The 23,634-nt window shown below is 44.7% G+C and overlaps 1 long non-coding RNA gene across 2 annotated transcripts in view; it reads right to left on the bottom strand.

Annotated features, from left to right (window-relative positions):
• LOC122460126 overlaps positions 1–16,632 on the bottom strand; it is a 34,514-nt gene extending 17,882 nt beyond the window's left edge. The window contains exons 1-3 of one of the 2 annotated variants that reach the window (XR_006281217.1): positions 16,040–16,632; positions 14,617–15,812; positions 14,504–14,534 (exon numbers count right to left, since the gene is read on the bottom strand). This is a non-coding gene — a long non-coding RNA (uncharacterized LOC122460126). Of the gene's footprint in view, positions 1–14,503; positions 14,535–14,616; positions 15,813–16,039 lie in introns of those variants that run through there. The other variant, XR_006281216.1, reaches the window with a different exon arrangement.
• Between the last annotated feature and the right edge of the window lie 7,002 nt (positions 16,633–23,634).

Raw genomic sequence — 23,634 nt, 5'->3', positions numbered from 1 at the left:
GGTCAGGCTTGACAAAGCCCTAGCTGGGATGATTTAACTGGGACTTGGTCCTGCTTTGAGCAGGGGGTTGGACTAGAGGACCTTCTGGGGTCCCTTCCAACCCTGATATTCTATGATTCTATGATTCTATGATTGTTTATCCCTGGGTCAGATCCCCACTGTGGAACTGAGTCCCCAGACTCCCAACCGGAGCTGAGATGCTGTTGGAACTCCTCCTCCTTCTGGAGTGGGATAGCATGACACCTCCTGTACTGGCCGCCCCAGCCTCTCTTGCACAATCAGAGTTGGAGAACATGCAGGCCCAAACTGTGCATCCAAATAACGAAGGAGTGCCAGATAGGAAGGACTCAGCCTGCAAATGAAAATGTTAGAACCTCCTCATCTGCATGCACTTGCAAAAATCTGTGACCTTCACAGGAAAGTCCCCGGGATTCTCTACTCCCAGCACATGCAGCTGAGGAACTAACCCAGTATTTTGGCTGGGGTTGACACTTGAGCCCAGCCACCGCCTCACTGAAAGACTTTGACACACAACAGCAGCTAAGCCAAAGCACTTGAATCCAACCTTTTAAGAGTTATTTAAAAAACAGTTCCTCTTGGGCCTGCTCTGGGACAAGTCTGAAATAAGACAGTTTCCAAACATTCATACTGACACCATCCCTTTAATAAAAACAACATTAAATAGCTCAGGCTCATAGCAGTAATAAACAGTTAATGGTTATCGCTTAACAATGCTAACAGCAACAATTCTCAACAGCTAATCATAATGACAACATTAACAAAAATGGTGTCCTTACAAATAAATAATAGTAATCATTAGTTAATAGTAATAATGAGACGAGTGAAAAAACATTCCAAAATTGAATGGTCCTTCAGGGACTCCTCTACGAAGAGTTACAAGGGATCTCACAAAACTGGGTGACTGAGCAACAAAATGGCAGATGAAATTCAATGTTGGTAAATGCAAAGTAATACATATTGGAAAACATAATTCCAACTATATAGACAAAATGATGGGGTCTATGCTAACTGTTACCACTCAAGAAATATATTTGAGTCATTATGGATAGTTCTCTGAGAACATCCGCTCAATGTGCAGTGGCAGTCAAAAAAGCTAACAATGTTAGGGACCATTAGGAAAGGGATAGATAAGACAGAATATATCATAACAGCACTATATAAAGTCATAGTACACCCTTGAATATTGCGTGCACAGTATTCAAGGTGTGACACTCTTTACCTCAAAGACACTCTTTACCTGGAACCCCTATATTCACCACTGTGATATTGGGATACATTTTAAACAAAGCATGCCTTATGAGATATCATTGTGTAAGGCTTGATCCATTGAATAATAATAACCTGTTGGATTGTATGTACTATCATTGTATATGACATTATGAAGTATTATTGTATGTGTTACTGAAATACGTTGTGAGGTTGGGATCACCCACAACCAGCCTTTCAGTTACAACAAAGGAGTAGCCATCAGTAGGCAGACGGTGTTAATGGCTCATCAACACACCATCCATTATCCCAGAGACTTCTTGGAGAAGGCAAGTACACCAGGGGGTAGACTAACTCACATCACAGCAAACATCTTTCCAGCAAGCTGGAAGAAAGTATAAAAGAGAAACAGTGACATCACCACTTGGCTTCTCTTCCCTCAAACTCAACACCTGGAGGAACATCTGGAGGACAAAGATTTTGAACTGGGGAAGTTTGGTCCCAGGCTGGAAGGTAGTGCCAGCCTGTGTATTGAGGAACTGTAACCTGCTTGTACCCTCAATAAGGGTGAGAAAAGCTGTTTGATTCAACATTTGCTTAGACTAAAAGTTTAGGCTTTAGAATGCGTGTTTCTATTTTTATTTCTTAAGGTAAGTATCTCTAATTTTTACGTCTACCACTTATAATCACTTAAAATCTATCTTTCTATAGTTAATAAAGTTATTTTAATGTTTTATCCTTCCCAGCAAGTTTGTCTAAAGAGTTTGGGAAATCTCAGGTCAGGTTACAAAGGCTGGTGCATGTCCATATGGAGAAGTGGTGAACTAAGTAATGAACTTACCCTGGTCAGGCTTCTGACCAGTGCAAGACGCTACAGTTCTGGGTATCAAGACTGGGGAGCTGGGAGGAACTGGCTAGAGCCTCTCTGTTTATGGTTCATGAGTGGCTGAGAGATCATTCATGTAACACAGTTGGGTGTGTCCCTGCCTGTGGATGGCTGTGTAAGTGCAGTGCCTATCAGAGGTTTGTAGCTTGACAGCAGCATAACAGTATGAGAGGCAATCCAGGTTGGTGGGTTTGGAGAGCTCAGCTGTTCCACAGTCCAGGTTGCACCACGGGGACCCTGTCAGAGGATGTCATAGGATCTCTCTGCTTCTAGATCAGTGGCTCTCAACCTTTCCAGACTACTGTTCCACTTTCAGGAGTCTGATTTGTCTTGTGTACCCCAAATTTCACCTCACTTAAAAACTTACAAAATCATACATAAAAATACAGAAGTGACTCTCATTTTTACCATGTAATTATAAAATGAATCAACTGGCATATAAATTTTGTGCTTACATTTCAGTGTATAGTATATAGAGCAGTATAAACAAGTTATTGTCTGTATGCAATTTTAGTTTATACTGACTTCGCTAGTGCATTTTATGTAGCCTGTTGTAAAACTAGGCAAATATCTAGATGCGTTGATTTACCCCCTGGAAGATCTTTGTGTACACAAACCCCTGTGTGAGAATCACTGTTCTAGAAGTGTAGATGTTCCCCCTTGTGGGGTCCTGGAGCGCTGTGGTACCACTATGTATTGGCACAGCCTGTGGCAGCATGTCAAATGCACAATAACTGAGGCAAGCACTGTAGGTGCTTCACCTGCTAAGGTGCTTGACACCACCTTGGGTTTCCCACGGCCAAGGCTTGAGTAAGTCCTGCCACCACCAAATTTTGCATTTAGAAATGTTATACTGTCCGCTCTCTGCTCCCTTATTCCAAAGGCGGGGGTCCCAGGAGCAGGTGCTCATTGATAAATACGGTAGGTGCTATGCCAGGGACACTGCAAGAAAACCCAGGCACCACAGCTCCACTCCAGACTGGATTAACAAACTCGTACCTTATTAATTACAAGTAAACTCATGAATAAACTAATTTAGAGTCTCTTCTGGGCACTTCCAGCCCTGCCCCAGAAAAACTCACCTCCAGCTGGCCAGTCTCAAATCCCTTTCCCCGGGTCCTTGCCTGCTGCCAGAATTTGAACCAACACTCCATGGTGGCTCTTAGCAACCAGAAGGGACTTTGCAGAGTCATCAATTGTAACATCACTGTTCCCTGTCCAACCATAGCTTTTGTTTCCCAACAAGCCCACATGTAAAATAACATTAATGCAACACATTACCTCATGTTCTCCGCAACTGTGAAAAACCGCATGCCTGGTAGTCCCAGATTCCCAACACGCTTCCCAACTGCCACCACACCACGCTCCTCCATGGCCTCCTGTGTTCATGTAGATGGAATAAACGGGCCCAAGAGTCAATGGTGTCCCAGCTCCCAATGCATTCTGTCCTCCCTGACCACCCCCTAAAACCCATCTACCCACCCCAGCACCATGCTCCTCCCATAGACCCAGCTCCCTTGACATCTCCATCACCCAGTTGTTCCCCCCAGCGGTCCCCCAGCACTACACTCCTTCCACAGACCCAGCCCCACAGCCTCTCTGACACTTCTCCTGCCCAATTGCCCCCTAGCATCACACACTTCCCAGGACCCCAGGCATCAGCCTCTCTGGTGCACAGACCCTGCATTAAAATACCACCTTTAGTTACACCATCATATGCCCTACATTATCTGGTGCAAAGAAGGGTAAGTAGTAGAATTCCATGGGTAGCATAAAAATTTTACCTATAAAGGCCTTTGCAACAAGTTTAATCTTATTATACTTGCTCTCTTTCCCCAGTGGGGACATAGCAGCAGAAGAAACCTGTGCCAGCTGGTCTCCCCACATACACATGCCTCCGCCAGAAGCAGCCAGGGAGGAATATCAAGTCACTTTTGGAGATTTGGGAATGAGAAAACGAGAGAGAGAGAGAGAGAGAGAGAGAGTTTTTCTAAAGTTTGGATGGCAGGCTGCACCTCCTCTCCCAGGAACACCCCACTGGGGCAAGGCGTCCACAGGCTCTGCTTCTCATGAGGAAGCAGCCCTGCTTCTCCAGTCTTCCCAACCATCTTGTGGTCTGGAGGACATTTTACAGCCATAACACACACCACTGAATACTAAGTCCTCCTCTCCCCCAAAGCAAGGGAGGGCAGCAGGGGTGCCATGACAAAGTATCTCCATGAAATAAACTGCCTGGTGTCATGAAAAGCCTCTTTTTTTGCTGTGCTCAATCCTCACCTATTGTTATTGTCACTGTTATTTCTACTGTTAGGCCACCATACTTACAGTACACCCACAATTACACTCCTCCCATTCCTGGGATTTGACCTGGTATAGTGCTAAAAAGGGGCCCAACAGACCTGTCTTCCCCATTGCATTTGGCAAACCAGACAACTACTTAGATGATCCCATGGCACAAACCCCTACATTACCCAACACAGTCCAAATGGGGAGGGAGTGTCCAAGGAAACAGCAGACATAGGAAACCAGATACCAGACACCTATTCTGTATCCACTGCATTGGATTATTACCTGAGAACAAGCCTGAAGCAGGCAGTTCTAAAGCTACACAAACTAAAATTGATGCTGATCAATGCAAGATTAATTGCCAACACACTATACATTCCCTTATCAATTATGAAGCACCCAGTGCAACTTGCATCACAGAGACCTGGCTGGATGCTACCAAAATCCCTGTGCTAGCCCACTTGTCTCCTCAGGCTACTCTGTCCATCACAGACCCAGACAAGACAGGGCAGCAGGCAGCACGGCATTCACCTGCTCATCAATTATCATGTCCTAGAGAGGTGCCTCGTGTAAGAAAAGATCATTTGAATTCATTCATCCAATAGAAACCAGAGCCAACACTGACAGACTTTATTCTTATCTTCAGACTACCACAGACTAAAGGGTACATAAAGGAACTGACACATGCCTGTCGGCTATGGTGGCAAAATATGCCAGAGATTTGTCATCCTGGAAGAAGTACGCGACACAGTCTCAGAGTCTCAGTTCAAGACCTGTGAATCTGACCCATTCCTTTCCTGGCTGGTGAAAGAGTCATGAGTAACTGGGGCCACTAATGACCAGACTAGTCAATGCCTCATTCAGAGAAGGAATCTTTCTTTCTTTCTTCAAACACACAATTGTCTGATCAACACTGAAAAATCTACTCTGGATGCATTGGTTCTAGCCCACTATTGCCCAGTATCAAGCCTCCTGTTCCTGAGGAAGCTCATAGAGAAGCTAGCCAAAAACTGACAACAAGCTCATCTAGTTGAAATAATACCCTAGGCAGCACTGTCCGGATTCAGATCAGGACATAGGACAGAAACGGATCGCCTAAAGCTCCAGGATGAGGACCGCAGAACAAACTCCTACAGGACCTAAAAGCCATCACAGACTTCCCCACCTTCTGCTCCAAGTGCAAGGTGCACGTCTTTGACCTGTTTTTTCCAGTAAAAACTTTCCTCCCCTACCCCCCCAAAAAGCCCTACTCAAACAAAAAAGTACATTGCACACACAGTTCTGCCCCTGGAGAGAGGATAACAAACCAGGCATGACAGATGTTGGCCATATTGCTTAATGCACAGCTGGAAAGTGCTGCAATACTTTAGGTGAGGCGGGCGCAGCATAAGAACCTATGGAAAAATGGAAGAATTTATTTCCTGCCAATGCTCTACTTTTTATAACTAGCCACACATCTGGGAGGTGGAGACCAAAAGACTTCTGACCTCTCTTCTAGTGAATTTAATGAATAAATTACAACAGAAAAAAATCTCAGTATATCCTTTCGCGTCTGAAATCCAAGCTCAATGGAAGAATGAACTCCAAGGTTTTCCATAGCCTTGCACCATACACAAAATGGGTGTGCAATGGCAGTAGCATTTTATGCCCAGTTGGTGAGGGAGGGGAGAATCAGGCCCAAGTATCCCTTCTGTAAAGAACAGGACAAGATCTGGTTCTGTCAAGGGAATGCCTAACTTTCTACCAGACCCATCGCCATTGGGAAGCTACTGAGGGGCACCACCAGCTCTCCTCACAGACTCTCCATTCCTACCTCCAGCTTCCCACTCCCTCACCCCGCATATCTCCTCAGTCATTCTTTGCCTACTGACCACACAGTTCTGGCCCTGATCTCCAGGCTGATCAGGAAAGCTATGTTGCTATCCCTCCTTGACTCTGCTGGCCGCTCCCCACCTGCTCCGAGCAAATCAGGGCAGAGCAGAGGGGCAGGTGCCCAGCAGGCGGAGAGGGGGTGGCCCCATGATCCCAGTATTGCTAGCCCCAGGAATCAGCCTCCTGCAAACATTAGAAAAACGGTGGTGTTAACTTAACGGAGAGGAATCTGGCTTTCGTTCCCTTAAGAGTAAGGAGGTAAGGAGGATTACCCATTCTGAAAAAGAGCAACTCTTCACAAGCTTATCCTGGCTGGTTGCCAACTCTTGTGATATTTGGAGTGCTTTTTTAAAGGCATCTCGTAGCTTTTATATTTGGGGAGCTTAAAACATAGCCTTTTTGGATAAAGGCAATACTAACTCCTGTTACTGCTATCAATGGGACTCAAGCCACAGGCTGCCAAGATAGTCACTATTTCCCTACAGCCTTTGCAGGTGAAAATGAGGAGGTTGACAGTAAAGACGGACGCCAGCTCCCATTGTTTCTAAGAAAACTGAAGCCAGTCTGCCTTCAGAAAAGATGATGGCCCCATAGTCACCAGGCACAGGCAGGGGCACTGGAACAGGGGGAAGAGACACACGAGTGGGGGTCGGGGCCACCATTCAGGTGCGGATGGCACACCCACTTTTAGGAAGCTTCAGCCACCCCTGGGCACAGGCAACTTAATTCTGGTATTTTTTGACTTCTGAGTGATTGACTTTGCCACTTTATCTATTTTAAACATAATGCATATGAAAACAATTACCACCGTTTTTAGCATATATTCACGGACACTGAAAGTAGTAAGGTTACAGCCTGGTCCTCCCCTGCCAGTTGGGTGAGTCTCTGAAAAAGAGCACCTCCCCACAAGCAAAGACAGATTTGCAGAGGCACTGTGATGTCTTGGGACAGATTCTTATCTCATTTATATTGGTGTACATCTGGAGTTACTTCACTCAAATCCATGGAAGTACTCAGGAGATTAAGACCAACGTAAATGAGATCAGACAACTTCATTTTTCACCATGTCTGTATTTAAATGGTTCCTTTTTATTTGCCACAATAATGCATATAAATATAGGAATTGTTACAGTGGATTAGCCCAGTGGTGATCCAGGCCAGTATGCTGTCCTCAACAGTGGCCAGTGTCAGCTATTGCAGAGCAAGAAACAAGAAACCCCATGCATTAGACAGTTATGAAATAACCTGCCCTCAGAGGAAATTTCTTCTGAACTCCCATTAATTGGGGGTTGGCTTATGCCTCAAGGCATGCACAACACTGAAAAAAAGTCAATACTATTTCAGTACAATTAAGCATTTTATGTAACTAAACTGAAATGCACTTTTTTGGCCCTAATTAAAAGAGTGATTATTTCATGGGCTAACTTTGAATGATTATCTATGTACTTACACGGTCCCCGTCACTACAGTATCTCACACTTGTACTATCTATCAGTCCTAACTAGAAAATGCCAGGGAAAGCCATATGGAGGTTTCACTGCCTTTAGCATTCCCTAGGTGGAGATCTGTAGGTTAACTCATACCTTCAGGAGCCATTTTTAGCGATGCAAATAGTCAGGTTCCAAAGGTGGCTGGCAGTTTACAGAAGCAGAAATGGAGAATCTAACCTATCAATTACTTTCAGGGAGATGAATGAATTCTTTAAAAGTTTATGAAAAGGCAAATGTTTGTCAAAGCAATGCTATGTGAAGATAAATGGCAGGTTCTTATGTTCATTACACTGGCATTTACCCCAGGTAATTCTTCCAAAATCAGTTGAGTTCCTCTATATTTACAGTGGTGCAACAAAGATCAGAATCTAGCCAATAGCCATAGTCAGAAATAAGTGGAAATCCAAGGAGAACCAGGAGCTATATTGGTCTAAGTGAGAGGTAAATCAGGCCCATTATCAGAGAATAGTCATTCTGAAAGGTGCAAAGCTATGAATCTCCCCAGATTCAGATACCAAAAGCCCCATGGACCACTCATTACATAGCCACAGAGCCTCCTGAGATGAAAGTGTTATCTTACTGGTGGCAGAGTAATGCTCATCCCTTTCCAGGATCTCCATGCAGTCTGATGGCCACATACAGCATGTGACAAATAATATGTAGTAGTTTCTTCCCTACTCAATGAGGAAGGATTTTTCTGTGTTAGTTTAGTGATGGTGAAAAGAGCCAGCAACCAAAATCATGGAGTCCAATGCCCCCCTTGGCTGCAGAACAGGTGGAGCATGGAGAGTGGCCAATGCCAGTGTCCCAACATTGCCTCATCCCTGACAGGAGGAAATGCCCTTAGTCTCCAGGTCTATTCGAATTTTGTGTGTCTCTACTGAGACTGCCAATTAGTGCCAGTTGTGGTGGTGTTTTTTGTGATCTGGGTAACTATCCATTGGCAACTGGACTGAGATTAAACAGATAACAGGTGGAACCAGCTTTTGGCCAGTGCTGAACTGAATTCACACTGGTAACCCAGAGGGGATTCATAAAGGAGATAAACTGGGTTCGCAGAATTTCCAGCAGAGAAATCCTGTTAAAGGAACTGAAGGCCAAAATAATGGGTTTTCTCCTGGATGATAGGTACAGTTCGGTGGGCCGCCATGCACAAGGAGAAGATGACATGGAAGAGAAGAATATCACATCCATCACCCCAAGCTCACTGGAAAGCAAACCAATGGGGAGGGAAAGAAAGACAACCCCCTCCCAGACAAAGGAAATTGGCAGTCTCTTTTTTTTTTTTGGTCAAGCTATTGTATTTCTAAGAGACTTATCCTGTGATCTGGAAGAGAGCTCATGATTGCTCCATTGTTTGAATACAGCAAATCTAAGAATATTTGTGGTGTTCACTAAAGGGCTCAGCTTTGTGATGAGATGTGTGACACATTTATGATTTCACATGAGCGAAGAGCTGACAGCAGCCTCCTCCGTTTCAGATGTGACTCAACCACCCTCCCGCATGCCCCAAGGACTGTGGATCTAAAATCCTGAAGATCCCTTGTGTCTGTGACGTGAGTGCCCTGGAAACAGTTTAAATAAAGAGATGTTATATACAAATTCTAGTCACTTACAAACATAGGTCTGGGAAATGTTAGTTCAGTGGTGGCTGCTGCATTGCTGTGTAGATTTTTAATATAATAGTTTAAGTAGGAAAAGCATTTTGGGATCCCTCAGTATAAAAGGTTTCAGAGTAGCAGCCGTGTTAGTCTGTATTCGCAAAAAGAAATGGAGTACCTGTGACATTTTAGAGACTAACAAATTTATTTGAGCATAAGCTTTCGTGAGCTACAGCTCACTTCATCGGATGTAGCTCACGAAAGCTTATGCTCAAATAAATTTGTTAGTCTCTAAGGTGCCACAAGTACTCCTTTCCTCAGTATAAAAGGCACTGTAGAGAAGCCATACTTTTATTGGCAACACTGTAACAATGTCTGTGATTTTATCACAAGGTTCTCACTAGTGCTTCTCTCAAAGTCCCAGCTTCCGGAATCAGGTGATAACAAAATTTCAGCTTTTGTTTTAAAAAAGTTTCTCCACTAACATGAAGGCTAGAAAAGTTTGAAAGAGTGAAAACTAAAAGCTAAAAAAAAAAAAAAACCCTCCAGCCAACCAAACAAAACAAAGTTATCTTACTTGAAAACTGGAGTTTGAAATGGGGGCTCTCCACATTCATGGGATACACCACCCATGTGCAGCTCAGACAGTGGGACCTTAAATAGCAGTGCTCATTGAAACACTTTCAAGCCCTCTCTTGTCCTTCACCCTTACTGTTCCTGAATGTTCTGAGGGCAAAGCAATCAAAGAGGACTTAACACAAAGAACACCTCAGCTCCTCTGCCTCCTCAGATCCATTCTAATTACGCCTCTGAGGAAGAGGAGGTGGTGGGCAGGGAGAGTCAACATACAGAGTCCTTCCCTGAAAACTCCAGTTACAAGGAAGAAACCTCCATTTCTCCTTCGAGTGGTCTCTGCATATTCCCACTCGTGAGCTAGATTGGCAAGCACTAGTCCCATTAAGGGAGATGGGACAAGGAGTCCTAATTAAAAAGTGATTGAAGGCCTACTCTGCCAAATTGAGCATCAGATCTGGATACTAGATCCACAGAGTAATGTCTTGTAAAAGCGTGTTTGGAGCTTTACAGATTTCTATAATTAGTGTGTGTCTAAGGCAGCGATCCCCAAATTGTTTACCTCATGCCCCCCCTTGCCACTGTCTGCACAAACACTCCCAAGAGGCACAGGTGGGAGTCTGGGCCAGAAACAGGGCTATGGCCAGAGCTGTGGCTGGGTTCAGGGGCTGTGGCTGGGGCCGGAGCTATGGCCAGGATGGGCCAGGGCCCAGGACCAAGGCCAGGGCCATGGTTAGGGCCGGAGCAGAGCTGGCGGCAGAGCAGGGCTAAGTGTCGCTCCCTTCCCACTCCCCATGGGGGCTGACCCGTGCCCCGCTGTGCCCCCAGACATTCCTCTATGCCCTCCTGGGGAGCATGCCCCACAGTTTGGGGACCACAGGTTTAAGGCATGCCATCGAGACCACTTTAGCTCTCGTAGAGTGGGAGATTATCCTGAGGAACCGGGATGCCAGCCAAAGTGTAGGCCTCTTGTATACAGAGCTTAAACCATCTGGATAATGTTTATGAAGATATAGCCTGTCTCTTTTTTTATTATTAGCATAGGGGCTGTACAGAGTTGGAGAATGCCAGAACTCTTTAGCCCTGTCTAAATAATAAACTAAAGTTCTCCTTACATCTAACATATGCAGTTTGGCTTCACCCTTATATGCCTAAATGGGTAGGTTTTTCTGACTGCTTAATGTGAAAATCTGCTACCACTTCGGGGAGAAATTTGGGATGACAGAATATTACTTTGTCCTTATAAAAAGTCATAAATGGTGGCTCTGCCATAAGTCCCTGTAATTCGCTCACTCTTCTTGCAGATCTGATTACAACCTACAATGCTGCGTTAGCCAATAAGTGAAAGAGAGAACATTCTTCAATTGATTCAAATGGACATTTCATTAGCTGTATGAGAACTAAATTAAGATTCCATGAAGGTATAGGGCAGGGGTCTCAAACTCAATTTACCTTAGGCCAGTGCCAGTCCTCAGATCCTCCCAGTGGGCCAATAATGTCACTGAAGATGGTGTTCAGAAAAGAAAACGTTTATATTGTATTTTTTATTTTGGATTTCTCAGAAATAATAAAACTGTCATACAACTTTATACAATTCTTCACCTGCCAGAGAATTTTTAGTGTTTGCCAGACACCTGGCAATGCTTCAATTCTGTCAGTTTTTTGATGTTTAGCCTCAGTGACTGAGCAGTTGAAACCTTCAGGATTGCAGCAAGGTGGGCATCAGAGAGTTGTGTTTGGGATTTTGACTTTTTTATATTCATTGTGGAAAAAAATGGTGTTGCCTCCATGGCTGACTCTGCCTGGCAACTAATGATGTTGCCTCCATGACTGACTCTGCCCGGTGACTAGTGATGGTATCTCTGTCCCTTTCCCCCAGCCAATAGGATCTGCGGGGGTGGGGGGGCGGCACCTGCAGCAGACAGAGCCGGCAGCGTGGCTGCATGGGTCTCTCCTCCGTGGGCCACAGTGGGGAGGTTCTCAGGCCGCAGATGGCCCACGGGCAGGGACTTTGAGACTCCTGGTATAGGGCTTCTGATAGGAGAGTAGACATTGAAACAGTCTTGAAATGTTTTAACCATTTCATGGGCACACATTGATTTATTGTTAATGAATCAACGGACAGCAGATATTGCGGATAGATGAACCTTAATCAATGATGGCGACAGGCCCAACAGTTTATGCTGCAACAAATCCTCAAGTATGGAATGGATTGGAGCTGTGGTCAGGTGTATGGGATCAGTTGCTGGGATCTGCCCACTTGTGAATCTTTTCCATTTTAAATTATAATACTTCTAAGACATTTTGAACAAGGTAGCTCATTAATGGACTTGGAACTATCACCCCACACTGGGGTGAAAGGAGTTCAGGTGTGAATAATAAACTTGATCATTTTGTTGGGTCAGTAGGTCTGGGCTGACAGGGAGTGGCTGGTGGATCCCTGCCGAGAGGTGAAGCAAGTTTGGGAACCATTACTGTGTGCTTAAAATCTTGTCCTGTTTTTTTTTTCTTTCTTATGACCCTCCTATATGAAGAAAAGGGAGGAAAAGCATCAAGAAGCCCTTGGCTCCAGGTTAGGAGGAATGCATCAAATAGAATGATTGTCCCTTCCTGCTCTTGAACAAATTTTTTTGGCATTTCACATTGTGTTTGGTTGTGAAGAGGCCCTTGTCTGGGTGGCTCCAGCAGCCGAAGATCTCCTTTAGTACTGATGTTTTCAGTGACCACTCATGAACGTCCATCATATTTCTCCTTAATTGGTCTGCCAGGTTGCTCTCTTTCCCTGCTGGGTGCAAGGCTACTGGATTGTGGAGAATGCACCATTCCCACAGATTTACTGCCTGCCTCCAAAGCTGTGGGGAGTGGGCACCTCCCTGTTTGATTATACAAAACATCATTGTGGTGTTGTCCTGTACTGGACTGCTGGAGAGGAGGCAGAAAAGCTTTTAATGGCCAACACATTGCACTAACTTCACAATGGCTGATATGTAACTACCATATTAGGGGGTTCCAAAGTCCCTGCACTGTCAAATTGTTGCAGCGAGCTCCCCAGCCTCTGCTGGATGCATCTGTGGTCACAGTTATAAACCAAGCTGGATGGTTGAAAGCTATCCTTTGAGGATGTTGTAAGGCTGAGTCCAATACTTCAGAGACAGAAGTACCTTTTCAGACTGATCAGTTTTTGACACATGCTGTCTGTACCGGGTCTGTAGTTGCCTGCCAGTCAGTGTTGCAGGGCTCTCATTTTGAGATGTGCATAAGGAATGATGTAAGTTGCTGAAGCTATAAATCCCATCAATCTGAAGTAGAGTATGACTAAGGCACTACCAAATTCATGGCAATGAAAAAACACATCATGGTCCATGAAATCTGGTCTTCCCTGTGAAATCTGGTCTTTTGTGTGCTTTTAGCTTATACTATATGGATTTCACAGGGAAGACCAACCTTTCTCAAATTCAGGGTCTTGACCGAAAAGGGAGTTGCGGTTATTTGGGGGGAGGGGGCAGCCAGAGAGTGGCGGCTGTTGGCCAGGTGCCCAGCTCTGAAGGCAGTGCCCCACCAGCAGCATCACAGAAGGAAGGGTGGCAACACCATACCATACCCTCCTTACTTCTGTGCTCACTTCAGAGCTGGGCAGCTGAAGAGTGGCAGCTGCTGAGGGCCTAGCTCTGCAGGCAGCAGCACAGAAGTAAAGGTCATGCCAGGCCATCCTTACTTCTGTGTTGCTGCTGGCAGCAGCTCTGCCTTCAGAGCTGGGCTCCTGGCCAGCAGCCACCACTCTCCGGCTGCCCAGCTCTGAGGGCAGCGCCGCCACCAGCAGCAGCGCAGAAGTAAGGGGTAGCAGTACTGCAACTACCCCCTAAAATAACCTTGTGACCTCCCCATGACTCCTTTTTGGGTCAGGCCCCCCTACAGTTACACCACCATGGAATTTCAGATTTAAATAGCTGAAATCATGAAATTTACTATTTTAAAAATCTTATGACCATGAAATTGACCAAAATGCACCATGAATTTGGTAGAGCGCTAAGTATGACCCCTGGGCAAGGTGATAAGGTGCAGAGTGTCTATTGGTGCCTGGCTCTTCCGAAATCTCTTGAGGACAAAGCACTCTGCCTATGTGAGAGTCTAGGTAGCTCATATGAAGAGAACACTCTGAAAGGGTTGCAAAAGAGTTCATTTTTTCAATTTATCACAAAACCTAGCCTCTCAAAGAGAGTGCATGTGCAGGAGATGGTGTGGTAAAGGTCTTCCTCTGATGGCACCTTCATTAACAAATTGTCCAAATAAAAGAAAATGTAACCCTGAAATGAGCGCCTACTGCAGATGTACATTTTGTAAACACTCTTGGGGGCAGTAGAAAGGCCAAAAGGGAGGACCTTGTACTGAAAATGATCCTTCTTCCTAGTGAAATGGAGGTATTTGTGATGAGAGCATCTTATGGAAATAAAAAGAAAAGGAGTACTTGTGGCACCTTAGAGACTAACATTCAGAGTAGCAGCCGTGTTAGTCTGTATTCGCAAAAAGAAAAGGATACAGACTAACACGGCTGCTACTCTGAATTATGTTAGTCTCTAAGGTGCCACAAGTACTCCTTTTCTTTTTGCGAATACAGACTAACACGGCTGCTACTCTGAAACTTATGGAAATAAGTGTCTTAACTCTACAGTTGCAAACAAACCTTTTGGAGAAAGGATGAGTATAATAGAGGCTAGAATTAGCATTCCAAAACAGAGTCTTCTGATGAAAGTACAGAGCTTTTTGAGGTCCAGTATACAACACAGATCTCCATCCTTCTTCAGAACTGGGAAGTATTTGGAATAAGATTCTCTGCCTCTGTACCTCGACTATAGCCTCTACCTTCAGAGGATCAAGAACCTCTGATCTCAACAGGCAGTTGTGAGAGGGGACCCCGAATAGGGATGGGGGAGGAAACTGGAAGGAGGAATGGTTCAAATTGTATCAGAGACCCATGTGAATGCTTTCTAAAATCCACTTGTCTCTGGTTATAGCTACCCAGTACTGGAAGAAGTGACACGCATAGTCTTTGAAAGGTAAGGAGGGCAAATGGATTAAAATTGGACTGCAGTTCTCACGCATTATGTCAAACTTGGGATGTAAGGCCCAACACAGATGTTGAAGATGATTTACCTCTTTTTCACAATTTGAAACACCTTCTCCTTTGATGAGAAAGCTATTAAAGGAGGATATTGCAGAAGTTATCATTATCTTCCTTATCAAATGTGAAATGGAGGAAGATGATGGATTTTGCCATCTCTAGGACTTGAAAACCAGGTTCCCAGGTCTTCTCCTGGACTGCTGAGGAACACCCAGTGCATCTCATCTCCTCTTTTCAAGGACATCTTCCATTATAGTGCTACACCCTCCTTCTCCCACAAAGGAGAGATCCTCAAACTTGGATTTACATCTTCAGAGCTCCCTCCAGAAACCTCAGCCTAGCATATCTTCTTCTGATGGAGATCGCAGAAACAATGGCTCGAACAGAAGCACCTGAAGAATCAAATGTTGCTCTTACAGCATGTGTTGTTATCTGTTGACTCTACAGTGAGGGTGTTTGAAAGTTTTATCTGGTCATCTGGCAAAGACTTGGCAAAACTCCAACATTTTCTCCCAGAGCTGGTGTTGGTAGTGTGCCACTATGACTTGATAATTTGCGACACTCTAGCCTAGAGTTAAGAGTTTCCTCTTCCAGAAACATCCATTTCCTTTCTATCCCTATCTGAATGAGTAGAATACACCTATCCTCCTTTAGACCTTTGCACACCCACCAGGGAGTTTGGGGCCGGGTGTGTCTGGAAATGTGAGAAACCCTCTTGGGGAAGCTGATGTAATTTGTCTCCTTTTTTTAGACATCACCTGAACAGAAACTAAAAAAAAGAAAAGGAGTACTTGTGGCACCTTAGAGACTAACAAATTTATTGAGCATAAGCTTTCGTGAGCTACAGCTCACTTCAATGCATCCGATGAAGTGAGCTGTAGCTCACGAAAGCTTATGCTCTAATAAATTTGTTAGTCTCTAAGGTGTCACAAGTACTCCTTTTCTTTTTTGCAAATACAGACTAACACGGCTCCTACTCTGAAACCTGAACAGAAACTGGACTTGACCAGATGAATTTAACACATTTCAAAAGTGTATCTAAGACAGAAAGTGAAACTCTACTAAAACAATGGAGAAAAACTTATTACATGTATGTCATGATTTAGGGTGGGGGGCTGGCTCATATTTGAACACTTACAGTTGGCAATTTCCTAAAAATTGTTTTCCTAAAAATATCCTCAGCTATATTTGTTGGTAACACTAAAACTTACATCAGATGGTGATAGTCTGGCCTATTAAAGATTCTCTACAGTGAAAGATACCAGAACATTTAAATTAGCCTGAAAATGTCAAATTGAGATCATTTTCTCCAATTTACTATTCCATTCTATTCCTAAATTAATCCCGCTCCTCCCCCCCATAACAGTGAGAGAGAGTTTCCTTTTTAATTCTGCAAACATTTTATAAAACACGATTCTGTGTGCATTTTTATACCGTATTTTGCCACTACAGTGAAGCTAATAAATCATTTGACTTCCAGGAAAGGAAAGTTACTTTAAAGTTCATAGAAATTCTGGGAATTTTCAGAAAACTAAGTGCTGGCCCGACTCTCCTCCCACTGAAATCAGTGGCATTGGTGTCAATGGGCATGCCGAGCATTTCTGAAAATCCCACCTTTTAAAGCATAATTTTTTTTTCCTGAGAAGCAGAATTTTTTTTGAAAGGTCAGCTCATCTCCTGAGGATGGAGCTGGGACCCAGGAATGCCTGAATTCTACCCTGACTCCTATTCATGGCCATAATAATGAGTAGGCACATGAAACGTAGGCCTACGATGCAATGATTTGGGGGGCAATGCTTTGGAGAGCCAGATAAGGGAGAAATAGTAGCAGCAAATCTGGCTAGGCAAAGGGACCTAACAAGCAGATGACCAGCCAGTGTGCATTCAACACTTACTGGATGCTGCTTGACAAAATACCAACTCATTTACCTTATTCTAGAATGGGGTGGGCAAACTTTTTGGCCCGAGGGCCACATCTGAAATTAGTAATTGTATGGCAGGCCATAAATGCTCATAAAATTGGGATTGGGGTACAGGAGGATATGAGGGCTCTGGTTGGGGGTGTGGGCTCCAGGGTGGGGTCAGAAATGAGGAGCTCAGAGTGCAGGAGGGGGCTCCAGACTGGGGTGGGGCTGGGGATGCGAAGTTTGGGGTGTAGGAGGGTGATCCGGGCTGGGATCCAGGGGTTAGAATCATAGAATCATAGAATATCAGGGTTGGAAGGGACCCCAGAAGGTCATCTAGTCCAACCCCCTGCTCAAAGCAGGACCAAGTCCCAGTTAAATCATCCCAGCCAGGGCTTTGTCAAGCCTGACCTTAAAAACCTCTAAGGAAGGAGATTCTACCACCTCCCTAGGTAACGCATTCCAGTGTTTCACCACCCTCTTAGTGAAAAAGTTTTTCCTAATATCCAATCTAAACCTCCCCCATTGCAACTTGAGACCATTACTCCTCGTTCTGTCATCTGCTACCATTGAGAACAGTCTAGAGCCATCCTCTTTGAAACCCCCTTTCAGGTAGTTGAAAGCAGCTATCAAATCCCCCCTCATTCTTCTCTTCTGCAGACTAAACAATCCCAGCTCCCTCAGCCTCTCCTCATAAGTCATGTGCTCTAGACCCCTAATCATTTTTGTTGCCCTTCGTTGTACTCTTTCCAATTTATCCACATCCTTCCTGTAGTGTGGGGCCCAAAACTGGACACAGTACTCCAGATGAGGCCTCACCAGTGTCGAATAGAGGGGAACGATCACGTCCCTCGATCTGCTCGCTATGCCCCTACTTATACAACCCAAAATGCCATTGGCCTTCTTGGCAACAAGGGCACACTGCTGACTCATATCCAGCTTCTCGTCCACTGTCACCCCTAGGTCCTTTTCCGCAGAACTGCTGCCGAGCCATTCGGTCCCTAGTCTGTAGCGGTGCATTGGATTCTTCCATCCTAAGTGCAGGACCCTGCATTTATCCTTATTGAACCTCATTAGATTTCTTTTGGCCCAATCCTCCAATTTGTCTAGGTCCTTCTGTATCCTATCCCTCCCCTCCAGCGTATCTACCACTCCTCCCAGTTTAGTATCATCCGCAAATTTGCTGAGAGTGCAATCCACACCATCCTCCAGATCATTTATGAAGATATTGAACAAAACGGGCCCCAGGACCGACCCCTGGGGCACTCCACTTGACACCGGCTGCCAACTAGACATGGAGCCATTGATCACTACCCGTTGAGCCCGTTTGGAGAGTGCGAGGGGGATCAGAGCTAGGGCAGGGGGTTGGGGCATGGGGAGAGGCTCAGGGGTGCAGGGTCTGGGCAACACTTACCTCAAGCAGCTCTCGGAAGCTGCAGCCATGTCGCCTCTCTGGCTCCTATGCAGAGGCACAGCCAGGTGGCTCTGCTCGCTGCCCCATCCGCAGGCTCTATCCCTGCAGCTTCCATTGGCCACAGTTCCCAGCCAATGGGAGCTGCGGAGGCAGCATGCAAAGCGGAGCCCCCTGACTGCCCCTACATGTAGGAACCGGAACAGGGCCATGCCACTGCTTCCAGGAGCCGCATGGAGCGACCCCCAGCCCTGCTTCCCAGCTGGAGTGGGACAAGCACCAGACCCCTCTCCCCAGCAGGAGCTTGAGGACCGGCTTAAAAGGGCTGGCAGGCCAGATTCGGCCCGCAGGCCCTAGTTTGCCCACCCGTGCTCTAGAAGTTCCTCCTACTCACATTCTGCTCAACATTGATCAGTTAAGGGCTAATACTCACATAAATCTGGTTGTTCCAAATAATTCACTGACTTGAAATTTTAAGCATCATAAGAGAGCTGGAAAACATTAGGCATACAGCATTAGAGCTCACAACCTTTATACCAGTACACTCAGTTGCTTTGTAGTTTGGATCAATTAATTTTCTATACATGCGTGTATCTGTTACTATAGACCTGTCCAATGCCATTATGATTGGGGGGGAGGGAAGAGGGAAGTACTGATTTTGTCTGACTTCATAAAGTTGAGCGTTTACAAAAACCTGTTGGTGTAGCTTGCGAGGGATCTTAACTGGATCAACATTGTGAAGACGAACTGGCTCCCAATAGGGTTTACTGATGGAAACACATTTTAATTATTATTCTGCCTGCTGCACATGCCTTGACCTGGCCCAATCCAATCCCACTCTGCCCATCCATTACACCAGAAATCAAGTCTCCTTGCCCATTGATAGAGGGTGCTGTGTGGAGAAGAAAGGAAGAGAGATGAAATCTCTCCTATTTCTTTCCTACTAAGAGAACAGCTATGTGCTCCCCCCCGCCATCCACCCCCTGGTCCCTCTTCTCAGGGCACGATCCAAAGCCCTTGGAAATCAGCCAGAATCGTCTCCATTGGCTCAAATCCTCAATGCACCTGCTGCCTCATATTCCTAGGAGATGGATTTGCCATTATTGCTAGTCTGAACTAGCATGGGCTCTGCATTGCCTAGAGGTGCTTGTGAAATCAATAGAGGAAAGCTCTACACTTTCCTGGGGGCTCACTTTATTAAATCACTCCTTGACTGCTCATTACACATTGCAGGAGGGGCGGGGGCAGGGGCGAACCCACAGAGAAAGGAAACTGTTCCACAGAGAATGCCCAAGGCCACAAGATAAAAGGAAAAAGGAAAACACAATATGATATGATTAAGCTCCCCAGAGCCCGGGACTTTAGGAACGTGGAAAATATGCAAATCAACATTTTCACTGTTCTTAAAAGCCATCAGAAGACAGAAGTCTGTCACTGTTGTTGCCTGATTTAGGAGGTTAATAATATTAATTTGGATAGTATGGTTTATAGGCTCACCAATCAATTTGATCAGAAGATAATAAGGTTCTTGTCCCAGAATATGCAAAAGGTCCCTCGGGGGTATGACAGAATGCTTATACCGATACCAATATATAAAGACTTTTATTGAGATAAATGGAATTATAATCAAATAGTAATCAAATGGTAAAATAATCAGTTACAAATCCAATATTATTTGTATTACTATTATTATTATTTGTTTCCAATATATATTACTAAAGCTACATATGATATTATATACTATAAAACTTTTGATTAATATACTCGCACCCTTCCTTGATGACCTGGTAATAAGAGACAAAGGACCAGCCTTGCCTTGGGTTCCTCAATTCATGAGTGAGGTGCAGAGCTTCGAAGAAGCTAGAGAGCTAAGAGCTATTGAAGCTAATTTTGAAATTCACTTGAATTTTAAGTTTTAAGTCAGTTAGTTAACTAACAGACTAATAAACTAAGAAAGATGCTTGGAGCTTAGAAACTTAGATGCCTAGCTTTTTAGGTGCTTAGATTCATAGATGCTTAGATGTTTCCTTGGCATGGTGTGCCACCCCTCTTGTAGGGCATTGGTGCTTGAGCCCTCCTTCTATGTCCAAACTTAGTTTCCTCACCCACCAAAATGCTGGGGTACACTTACTCCTTAGGCTGGTAGGTTTGTACGTATTGATGACATATACACACATATTCATGACATTAGATCAGGGGTTCTCAAACTTCATTGCACCGTGACCCCCTTCTGACAACAAAAATTACTACGCAACCCCAAAAGGTGGGGGACTGATGCCTGATCCTGCCCAAATCCCACTGCCCCGGCTGGGGTGAGAGGAAAAAGCCAAAGCCCAAGCCCCACTGCTCGGGGTGGGGACAATCAAAGCTGAAGCCCAACGGTTTCAGCCCCATGCAGGGGGCCTGTAACCTGAGCCCTGCTGCTCTTGGTTCTTTCCTTGTGGTGTACCTGTTTACAGAGAGCATGAGCTTCAGAAAGCTCCCTAAGTCAACCTGCCTCAACTCATCCTTTATCTATCTAAGTTAAAGGTCGCTGCCATATATGGACCATATGCTTTAACTTATCACTATCTAGCTGGGTGAAAGGTCCCAGATATATGTATGCTAACCTTGTCTTAGGTTAACACACAGGCTATGGCCTGTAGGTCCCTTGCATTATAGCCAAACTATTTTAATATAAACCTATAAACCTATTATAATAAAACAAACAATCAAAACCATAACAAAATCAGAAACCTATAAGAAAAGATATATAGGCAAGCAAGCAGGCTAGTCCTAGAGGCCACACTGTATGACTCGGGGACAACTGGACATACACACACAGAGGGTGTTGTTTTCAGGCTCTGCTGTCTTGGGTGCAGCTTCTAGCCCGGGCTAGGTGTGGGCAGGAGGAGACCAGAGTTAAATATCACAAGAGTAGCACATCATCATCAAATCTTTAAACAGGCAAAGGTTCCTTTACTGCAAACTGTAACAGGTATGTTAGCAAAGATGAGGGAGAGAAATTGGCTGTGACAGAGGGCAAGTCTGATGCATGCTGTTCTCCTCCCCACATAGGGGCGGAAAGGTGGAATGGTCCAGTTGACTGTCTCTCCCATATGGGAATTCAATGTTTCTCCCGGGAGCACGCACTGCAGAGCAGGATATCCACCATTGTCTGCAGGGAAGAGGAGCTCTAAGTGGACAGGATGATCCATGTGCCACATGCTTCCCTGCAAAATACAGCAGCCTACAGAAAACTTTGATGCTTATTGTCGCAAACTAAGGTTAAAAGCTGGGTCCTTCGATTAGGGAGTCACAAGAGCCCCCGGGAAAAGAGATTGGCTGCTGGGCTAGGGTGTGAGCAGCAAGACAGACTGACAGAGGTTAGAGGGCCTGAGTTACCCCTCAAGGATACAATTAAAATTTGTCAAGCTAGCAAACGAACAGAAAAGCGCTGCTGAATCCTTCAGCCAGGTCCTGTACAGCTGTGGCAAGAGAATAAAGCAGCAACAGTGGGCTCACTGTGCCAGGAATAGACAGGCAGATTGGAGGAGCAGCATCTAGGTAGCAGAAAGGGGAAGCATTGAGCTAGAAGCAGAGACTGATTGGAACAGCTCTGAAATGGATGGGAACAAAGATCACAGCGAGGCAGTGGCTTCCCCTCTGTATTAATAATACATCTAAAACCACGATATTCATAGAAAGTTAAGGTTGAAAAATTGAGCACTCAGCTGTTAGGAAATGACAGAATTAAGGCAGCCTAGGCAGGCCTAATTCAGCCCATTTGTGCCTGTGCATTATGATACAGTCTCTAATTATATGATCACATACTGTCTGTTCCAGAGGGCCCTGCTTCATATATATTTTGGTGGGGCGGGGAATGGCAAGAGAACAGCAATAGGACACAGGGATTAGGCAACATGCCCAGTCTATATGATGAATCAGTAGCAGGACCCACCCTGCTAATCTACCTCTTTTATATCTTGGATTATGCAAGTTCAGTGGCACAAAGGGATGGTAAAGGCCAAATTAACCAACTCTCCATAAATGCCTCCAATTTAGGGGGAAGAGTCACCAAAGCAGCTGTATGCCACTCCATGTGCAGTCCCTGATGTCAGGGACATGGTGTGGGGGAAAGGGGTATTATGCTCTGTCTAATCTTCGCTGTTGGAATTGTCCCTTGGAGCTATTTTCAGCCATACATAGGTCAGAACAACCCTAAGGCTGATGCAACTGACACTGGGAGGGCTGACCTGACCTGACCTTTGCCCACTCAGAACTGGGAGGAAGCCAAATTGGCTTCCATTCAGGTTCTGTGTTTAATACAGCATGGCTGGATGCAAGAAGCAGGACCCACACGTGACAGTGTTACATATGGGCATTGGAACAATTTGTATAGTGGAGGTGCTGAGAGCCATTGAACCAAACCGTAAACCACTTCAAGCCAGGGGGTGCTGCCACACTCCTCGCTCCAGCCCCCTGAAAAACTGAACTGAACACTTGAAACTGCTAAAGGATTGTAATAACTTTAATATTTATATTGCTGTTAGCACCCAGAGGCCCCAGGGAGGATCAAGGCTTCAATACGCTAGGCACTGCACAAACACACAGGAAGGTAAGGTAACTGCCTCAAAGATCTTACACTAGATTCTTGCACTAAGTTTCTCTTGCTCATCTAGTATTTTAACTATAGCTCTTATTTCTAGTGTTTTTTCTTGACTTCCTCACCTGAGCAGTTATAAAGATTACATTCTGCTTGGCTCATTAGTGAATAGAAAGCGCTCTCAAACACATTTGAAGATCTGGGCCAAAAAGCCAATTATTTTTGAGGGAAATTTTAAGTTTTTCTAAAATGTTCTGCAAAATATATTGTTTTATTTTTGAAGGCCATTTTTGATAAAAAATATTTGGTTTTCAGTAACAATTATTCATTTGCAAAAACCAAAGAGATTTTTCTTTTTTAAACAAATTTTTGCTTTCTATTTTTTCGTCAAAAAAGTGTTTTGATGAAAAAATTCCAATCAGCGATTCCACCTCTTCTCCTTGGAGAAAGGCCCCCAATACATTCCAGGTGACAGTCTGGAGCAGAAATGTTTCGAGTTTTCTTTTTCTTTTTCTTTTTTTTTATGTGCCACTCAAATAGGTGTCAATGATAAGATTTTTTTCTTTATTAATATGGCTGCCAACTTGACCATTAACACAATATAAAATATATTCTAACATATCTCAAAAGCTGCAGAGTCCTACAATAAGTTAATTGCAGAGACATTAAAAAAATTTAAT

The sequence above is a fragment of the Dermochelys coriacea genome, chromosome 5 (genome assembly GCF_009764565.3).
Source record: "Dermochelys coriacea isolate rDerCor1 chromosome 5, rDerCor1.pri.v4, whole genome shotgun sequence".
Lineage (NCBI taxonomy): Eukaryota > Metazoa > Chordata > Testudines > Dermochelyidae > Dermochelys > Dermochelys coriacea.
Note: the sequence above shows the minus strand (reverse complement) of the source record. Positions and strands in the feature narration are given on the sequence as shown.